Here is a 10,173-nt window from a genome sequence, read left to right as displayed (position 1 = left end):
AACTCTTAATACTGTAAATTATAACAAACGAGTCGTTTTAGTAAACTGAATGATTCACTCAGTATTTCCCACTGACAAAACCTTTTTAAAACGCGTTTCAGGTAATTACAGTAGATTGGAGTAAGGATTGGATCCGGCACTAAAAGACTTCAAGAAGTGGCTTATTTTATTAATTAAATCAAATTAAGAAATATTGTTTTTATTAAAAGCTACCTTTGTAACAATGGAATTTATTCCATCTATTTAAATAAAATCTGGTGTTTCTAAACTCTGATATTTTTCCTAACTCACGGTCCTGATAAAATTTCCGCTGCAATATTTTTCAAAATAACTCACCGGTACCACTGGACTGCTCGCGACTCCCGATTCCGTCCAGGATGGGGTCGGGGGATGTGACAGAAGGTGGTATCAGAGCCACTGCTTTAAACCTATAAGTGTTGTGATAATAATACTTAAGCTTAAATAAAAAGAGTTAGGAGATTACTGTTAAATGGTAGCACAGCCGATAGCAGTTAGACTTGAACATAAGAAAAGATGCCTTAGTATAAGCTAAGCTACTTGATGTGTGTAAAATGCAACATATAAAACACATCAATTAAGGCATAAAACTAACCCTTTTTAAGTACTAATGTTGGAAAAAGAGTGTTTTTGTCTTTCTTTTGTATTTTCAGGATGAAATGAGCTCAAAATCACAAAAGAAGCAAAAAGACAACTAATTCTAGCATAAATACAAGAAAAGGAATAAAAGTAGACTGCCCGGACCCTCAACGGCACCCCCCAAGACAAAGAAGAGAAAACAGAAGACTGAACACGCCCCGTGTCCAGCGAACACGGGGCCGTGCCCAAGAAGCAGCAGAAAAGACAAACTAGTAGAAGCTTCCATTGCCCACCACGGGGCCGTGTCCAGCGGGCACGGGGGCGTGGTGAAAGTACAGCAGGCGCATTAATTGTAATTGCGAATTACAATTAATGAAGAGAGAGAGTGTCAGACGGGCACGGGGGCGTGTCCAGCGGACACGGGGCCGTGCCCAGCCTTCTGTTCAGCCTATAAATAGGGGTGCTTGGTTTCATTCCATCTCATCCCTTGGCACACCACCTCTCTCACACTTCATCCACCACCCACCACCACCATAGCACCATCATCTACCACCATCATCCATTGTCCATCGTAGAGTGTGTGAGTCGTCTCGGGATCCAAGATTGATCGTAAGAGTTCTTGACAATCAAGGCCATGTTTGCCTAAGTCTCTTACATCACTTGGTGAAGACAAGTGTTTAGTATAATACTTTTTATTTTTACTCTTTTGCACTTTTTATTTGGTTTTGTATTAATGACTTTAATAACTAGTTACTTATGTTGAAGGTGATCTTTCCTTATCGTTTGTCCATGGTGTCTTGGCGTTATTTTACTGTCTATATAAAATAAAAGATTTTCACCATTCATATCTCCACGGTCTATATGGAGGTATGTTGGCTACCTGGTCGGGGGTTAAGGGAACGGTTTGGTAAGGGTCTTGCCCTTGTTCAGCGTTTAGAGGTCCTGCTTGGGACCTGGGTCAAATTTAGTAGGATCTCCTTCAATTCCCATAGGTATTGGATGGCGGAGATCCAAACTCTTTGACCCCCTCATAAGTTAACTACTATTAATACTATAACCCGGCTATTTAGGACTGTATCCCTGCTGACTCAGACTACTTAGCCGAGGGTAACGTCACCGCCGAAAGCGGGGCCTACCACAATTTGCATTAATAACTTAATTCATTATCTTTCAATAATCCGACCCTTTAGGATTGTATCCTTGCTGACTCAAACTACTGGGTTGAGGGTAACGTCGCCTTCAAAAGAGGGGCCTACTACAATAACTAAGATAATCTCTTAAACAAGTGCAAAAGTGCAAAAATAATCAAATGTTATACTAACACACGTGTCGGATCCAAGTGATTCATCTTGTCTATCTGTTTTTTATTTTATTTTATTTTTCAGCATTTAGTTAGATTTTATTTTTCTTAGTTTAAAACATTTTCTCTCACTTTTTTTGATTTGATTAGACGTTGAGGATAAACCGGTATTAAAAGCTCTTGTGTCCTTGGACGACCTCGGTATCTTACCAACACTATACTACGTCCACGATGGGTGCACTTGCCCATATGTGTGTTTAGTGTTAGTAAATATCGTGTTTTATAAATTTAAAACTTGGCTAAAAGTGTAAAAAGGGGCTTAAATATACATCTAAATTATAACACACTTCACGCACATCACTACTTGTTTACGCAATTAGGTGTTATAATAATACCTAAGTTTAAACGGAAAATTAGAAGCTTAATATTATCTGATAGCACTCCGGATGATATTTAGACTTGAACTTAAGAATTTTGCCTTAAATAAACTTTAAGGTAAATTACTTATATAAGTACAATGTAATAGATATTGGTATTCCATAAAAATGACGATTAGCAGGCAATAGCACGTAATTGCTTCTTGCTTATTGATATTATTTGGTCGAGAATAAGATATGTTAGGGAAATACAAATTTCCTTGATTCTGGATAAAAGTCCTAATAAAAGAGGCACTTTTAAAAATCTTGAAAAGATACTATTTATGGGAAGTAGAAAATTTTCTCCGGCAAAACTGGGTATAGAGTAGCAGACTCTCCAGCTTGTCTGGATATACTGAAGTTACCTCTCCGACGCGAACCGGATAAGACGGGGTAAATAATATGTCAAATCGGTGACAAGATTTCCCTAAATAAAATAATGACTAGATATTTGACTTGTTTTTGGAAATATGAATCTGCTAAATATATTGATCTTATAGAAGGTATGTATATTACAGCATGTGAAATATATAATTATATAGATATGTATATCTATAAGGAATTCCAAAAGTCGATTAGGAATAAAACATAAGCATATGTGTCTAGATTTCTTTATTAGGAATCTCTTTTCCGATATCAAACATTATTTCGTTTGATCATTTGTCTCGTAGTTCGTGTGACAAAATAAACAATGGAAACTCTATAAATTGGAACACCATTAAAAATATAAGAATTACCAATGCGTTATCATAAACTATTAACGCAAGTAAGAAACATCTAAAGTTGTTCTAATGCACAACAAACACATAAAACTTAAATTATATATATCCACGGACGTCGAAGTTTATCACACATGACTTCCAAGGCAAGACCTTTGGAAAATATAAATTAGGCACGATGACACCAATACTAATTCCGTCAGTAAAAGAACTCCTAATAAAAAAAAAACGGCACTTTGCCACATGATCTTACAAACGATCACAATATCGCTGAGGTACGTTGGAACAATATTTCACAACCATCGGTGCACAGTCTAATTATAGTCATAATTATTGGCACTACAAAAGAAGTCATCTACCTTTGCAAATCCCCTATTTCATTTCATTTCATTCGACATTCCTTGGTAATGTCACTTAACAAAGGTTATCACACGAGATTTAAGATAAAGTTCTTATATTTCTTTCGTTGCAATTCTGACTTCTGCCTATAAATAAGTTGACTTTCGTGTTTCTACTTCTTTTAATGATCATCATACCATAAAGATTTCTTTCATAATAGCAAATATTGATTCATTTCATTTCTTGATAAATCCACACGCTACACATGCACTGTTTGTTACGCATGTGGTTCATTTGAATTATGAAGACCATAAGAGGGCATCATTCCAATTTGTTGTTTTATCAAAAGCTCAAATATCATTTCGCTATACTTGATCTTTTCATTGTAAACCGCGTTTTTACAAAGCGATGACTCTTTAATATCGAATCAATGAATTTCTTGAAAAACTCGATTTTCTTTTGAAGAGTATACATGATTTCTGTTGTGATCATGTCCGAACTTCCTTATTAAAATTCGTTTTTATCCAAACCCAGTTAACTTGCTCGCAATCCGTATTCAATTCAAAGTCCCATATGATATTTTAAGCCATCATATCCGAATTCGGAATAATCCCAACAAGCATTTCGATTCTCTTGAACTATAACATGCTTTCTTGGCCTTCGACTTCACTGAATTATTTCTTTGATCACGTTCACCTTGTAATGACATTTTCACAAAATTTGAAGATTGCGCTAATTTAGGATTTAATTATTTATTTATCTATATTGAATCTGCTTTGTTAATTTATTTTATAAAAGCAATCTTAACACAATTATGTGCTAAGATAATGATCCATCATTTCATGTCCTAATTCCTTAGTCCTTACAACCTAAATCGAGCCTTTCGTGATATTTCTTACCTTATCATCATTGATCGAAAAACATTATATAAATTTAATTGATTATATATAGAAACTTCCAATATAGTATTCCTGTATTTAAAATTTTTGTTAAAACCATTAAGGTAAAGAATTTATATTTTTACGTATAAAATTTTCTTTGAAGTATACTCTCATTTAAGTTTATGCATTTATTATTGGCAATTAATATTAGTTTTATTATTAGTAATATTATTAGTATTATTATTTTTAGATACTAGAGTTATTATCAAGGGCATGTATTGAATAGCCTAGCCTTAGTTAGGCATGGACTGGCCACCGATGCTTAAACAAGGCAGCACTAACCAATATCCAACCATGATAATAACTATTTAATATAAATATATATAAATTAAGTCATCATACTTATTTAGTAAATTTCAATTATATATATATAAAAATATTTTATATTATATATAGAAATATGTATACTTTGTATTGTAAAGAGAAGACATATTTTCATAAAACAATCAAAGGACGAATAAAATTATCTAAATAATTGTCTAAGTATTCCTGAACAAGACATATTATAAATAAATGTTCATCTTGATTAATATTTCACAACTATTAATAGAAATATTCTTTTATAAATATATATATTTATCAAATGTTATTTACGCAAGCCAATATTTAAGTATGCTTGATATTAAAATAAACATTTATTATTTTACTTTTATAATTTAAAATACCCTATTATAAAATCTTATAATTAAACACACTTGATTTTAAAATGAGTTCTACGATATTGGGTAAACCTATTTATAAAAAAATATATCATTATTTTGTCAAAATTTATCCCGGGTTTGATATTCTAAACCTATCTATATTTATTTATTATTCTACTTTATGATAACATAAAAGGAAAAGGTATTTAGTAAATCAAAGTATCACCTATCTTTAATCAAACATTTTGATTAAAATCATCTGAATACAATTATGTATTAAGACAAAAATATACTAACTTTATTGTCTTTTCATATATTCTTACAAATCACCCATCTCAGCACATTGATTTTCTCATATCATAATTCAATATTTGACAAAACATTTTCATGATTTCATTTTGAACCGATCAATCTTAAGTCTTCCTTAGGTACCAATCAAGGTAAGTTTTCTTCTGACAAAGAATTTTACTAATTCCAAAAAGTTCTTCACATTCATTCTAAAAATCTATAGATCATATATCTTTTGGCTTAAACATAATCACCTTGGAAACTATATCATTTCATCGGAATGTCTCATCTTTTTAAATATCTAGATTCGCTTCCTTGAAACTCTCAGTTAAATTCGAAAACGGTAAATTTATCATAACAATACCTTGCAGTATCCATATACATTTGTAGTCTGTGCTAATAATAAACCCTATTCATACGCCATTCGTTTGATTTGTCATATTCTTGGTACAATTATGTACTCAGATTACGATACACTAAATTCTATTGTCCAGTACCCTTTAAGTAAACGATGTTGATTTTCGGATAATCATTAACAAATCATTTTCCATACTCCCATTCACAAATAGATATTTATCAATTCGGAATCTCCCTCAATTGATCAAAGTAAGTTCATTTCGAATATTGAATCCAATTGTTTCTATAAATCATTTTTATTTTTAAATTTTCATACCCCTCAAAATATCTTTTGATTCCATTCCACGATACATTATTTTTCTTAATTAAAAGAAAAAAAACCTAAAGAAAATATCATAGTCCAAATCTCGAGGACGAGATTTTTTATTAAGGTGGGGAGGATGTAACAACTCTCACTAAAATTAATATTTAGTATAATAATTATCCAATAAGGAAACCCTAATTAAGACACCCAAGTATGTCAAGCAGGTAGGTAGGCATGTCAAGCAGGTAGGTAGGCATGTCAAGCAGGTAGGTAGGCATGTCAAGCAGGTAGGTAGGCATGTCAAGCAGGTAGGTAGGCATGTCAAGCAAGTAGGTAGGCATGTCAAGCAGGTAGGTAGGCATGTCAATTGAAATCCCACATCGATCAGAAGAAATTGTTGAGGTGCTTGCTTGCTTGCTATAAATAGGAACTTAGGATTTCATTCTTCGTTGCTCATTTCTTTCTCTATACGTTGGTGTTCTAACCAATAATCACCAAAGCGATATTCTGTCCGATCGATTCAGGAACCATCTAACGAATGCCGAAGTGCTGTGCTTTGTGAATTTCGGAATCCAAAGTACTATACTTTGTGAGTTCATTAAATGGATACCAAAGTACTGTCTGAATAAGACTATACTTTGTGAAATTCGTTAAGGTTCGAATCTCGTGACTACCGTTAAGGTTTGATTTAGGTTTTACACAAATACGTATTCCATTTTGTTAAACTATATGTTTAACTACCGAAAATACTCCCCACTACACACACGCGAATCACTAATTAGTATAGCAGGGTGCTGCTACGATACAGGGTATTAACTCGATCGCTATTACGATTCATTTTCCGACCGATCAATATATCCAATGGATGTTTAAGTGCCACCCACATTAGGGTTATACTTTGTCGTTCGTCGTTAAATCGATGGATGTTTAAGTATCGCACTTTGTCGTTCGTTGTGAGAATTTGATCTCGTGAGTTATCGTAATTGTTGTATTAAGTTACCTACCTAGTTCGTGTGCACTAGGTTACAAGGCTAAATCAATAGGCTAAGCTCTGCCTGTATAAATCTGCAATATATCAAGGCTTATCTGTAGACTAAACTTTGGCCGTATGAATCTGCATGTTTATAATGTGAGTCATTCTCTTTTTTCTCACAGTTTGTGAGTCATTCTCTTTTTATCAATTGTTTTACAATACTCCAAATTATTTTTAGAATTATAAATTACAGTGATTAAGTTTATGTAATCACCAAATTACAGCCAGTATGTGGGGTATTGTGCACATTACTACTGTTTTAATCACGTTAGGTGGGCGAACCTAAAATTAAGTGATATACGTCATTCATTGGGGCAGCCAATGGTGATATGACCACAGTCACAGATCCGGTCGAGTGACAAATACTGTGGGTAGTTGGTAGATATCAGAAACATATGTAAAAACTCTTAATACTGTAAATTATAACAAACGAGTCGTTTTAGTAAACTGAATGATTCACTCAGTATTTCCCACTGACAAAACCTTTTTAAAACGTGTTTCAGGTAATTACAGTAGATTGGAGTAAGGATTGGATCCGGCACTAAAAGACTTCAAGAAGTGGCTTATTTTATTAATTAAATCAAATTAAGAAATATTGTTTTTATTAAAAGCTACCTTTGTAACAATGGAATTTATTCCATCTATTTAAATAAAATCCGGTGTTTCTAAACTCTGATATTTTTCCTAACTCACGGTCCTGATAAAATTTCCGCTGCAATATTTTTCAAAATAACTCACCGGTACCACTGGACTGCTCGCGGCTCCCGATTCTGTCCAGGATGGGGTCGGGGGACGTGACACTTAGGAACCTTGGAAATAGTAAAAATGATTTGCTAGTAACATTTTTTACCAAGTCATCAAAGATCTCCTGGGAATAGTTAAAGTTTTCCCCATGCAAGATAGCATAACCCAGGTATTGGATCTTTAATGGAATTTCATTGAAAGCAGTGGTCTTATTAGAAACACACATTAAGAGGGTATGAAACAAAAACCTTGTGGCAGGGGAAAACTGCCTTTTTACAAAGTGTCTTTTTTTCATTTCCTCTGCATACCCTTTTTCTAAAATATCTGTTTGATACTCTACTTTTGGGAAAGAAGTTTTACCTAGAAGATCATTGAGTTCAAACACTTCAGAGATTGTTTGTGGTGTGATTTTAACTTTAACACCCTTTATCGAGGAATTGATGGCTATGGGTTTTTCATCTTGAGATTCAAGTTTTGCATTTTCCCAAAATTCCCTCTGGGTTGCCAAGTAAATCGGAGCATCAGAAGTCAACAAAGTTTTGTACTTTGAAGACGAAAGAGCATCTATGACGGAATTGAAGGTTTCAGTGTTACTTGGTTTTGTCAATAGACCCGAGTAGTTATGGGGAGCTTTGTATGGAATTTCTATGGCCTTTTGAGTGGATTTTCTCAGATGATGAAGACGGTGATTTTGCCATTTGAGGAAGAAGGACGATGAGGAATTTTGAGAGAAATGGAGGATAACTGCTTTGAGAAAGGAATTTTGAAATCAATTCGACAGTAAAAACCCTGTTTGGGGGTTTTGATCCGGGTTTTTTAGGGGAAAAGTGAATGCTGACGTGACAGCGGTTACAAAAGATCTGACCGCTATGTACTGTCTACGAGCCAACCCCTGATAAGTAATGGAAGACAGTTGTTTTATGAAGCCAGTGATGAAATAATATCAGTGGTTGTAATGGTTACAATGAAAACAGTGGGAGACTTTAAGCCATCAGTGGATAGCCTATCAGTCCTGATGGTGCAATTTGAGATTATTAAAATAAACTATTACAATGGATTTTTGATTTCCTGAAAAGATTTTGATGCTTATAATTCATGAAAAAATTTCATTTTAACTATTTTTAAGATGTGTGTTGAGGTTATTAAAATAAAGTATTACACGCTAGAGTTAACACTTGTTAGGATTTCGTAGGTAAAATTGTAACGATTAAGTAAAATTGTAATTTCATTGTAATTCAATTTTTTAACTATCAGTTGATAGCATACATTGATTGAAACACAAATGTTTGGTCACTCAGTGGTCAACATGAAAAATGAAGAAACAGAGGTTGTCTTTCAACAGTGGATAACATTTAACAATCAAAACTTTGAACCAAAACAGAGGTTGTAACTATTGTGAGGATATTTGACGTTAAACAGATATTTGACCTTAAAAATCTGTTTGGACGTAAACAGATGTTTGCACTTAAACAAATAACCCTTTGAGAGGAAGCAAGTGTCCGTCTATTCATTTGAGAGGACTCATTGCATTACATCCCTATTGAAAAACAGAATCCATAAATTTAGGGAAAATGGATTTAAAAGATGATAGCCCAACAGTGCAGGATCTCATTCTACAGCTCCGATCAATTCAGGGGTATTCTCAAATAATAGTTCCTAGATGTATAAAGAACGACAAAGACAGACAAATGTACACAGTCCTGCTTCTTTGAACTTTTTTCGGTCTTCAAACATCTACGAATCTACGAAGCATTATCTTATTGGAATGTAACGATTAGGTAAAATTGTAATTTCATTTTAATTCTAGTTTTTATTTGATAATTTCATTCTATAATTAATTAACCACATCAACAATAAAAATGTGAGCAGTGGATATTTTTTAGGAAAACCAATGATTGTCAATATCAGTGGATGTCAACAATAAAAATGTGAGCCGTGAATATTTTTTAACTATCAGTGGATAGCTAACAGTGATCGAAACACATATGTTTGGTCAATCAGTGGTCAACATGAAGAATGAAAAAACAGAGGTTGAACATCAAACCAATCCTTCACAATATTAAACGTCTGTTAACTTATGAAACAGATGTTCAGACAAAATTCAACATCAACATAATCTAAATCTTACTCAAACACTAAATAATAAGTAAAAATAAAACACAACTTAGATTCATAAAATTAAATTTATTCATTTATTCATGATCTTAAAACTAAAAGTCCAATAATTACATCACACACTGAACAATATTAAAGTTCAAATCTAAGAATAACAGTAAGAATTAAGAAAGTTTAGTTTCAACTCCATCGATTGCTGAGCCTCTCGATATATGTCTTTCAGCATCGCCATGAACTGCACGTCTCTATCACCGCAGTCTATATTACTGACAACACAAATAAGAAACAAACCTAAAATGAAAATGTCTCTTCTCAACTGTTGTAGCACATCTGATTTTCCACAATATTGGACGAATCTATACTTTCTATAAAAGGAGAA

Source organism: Helianthus annuus, chromosome 17, assembly GCF_002127325.2.
Source record: "Helianthus annuus cultivar XRQ/B chromosome 17, HanXRQr2.0-SUNRISE, whole genome shotgun sequence".
Classification (NCBI taxonomy): domain Eukaryota; kingdom Viridiplantae; phylum Streptophyta; class Magnoliopsida; order Asterales; family Asteraceae; genus Helianthus; species Helianthus annuus.
The sequence above is the reverse complement of the archived record's forward strand: the minus strand, read 5'-3'. Positions refer to the sequence as shown.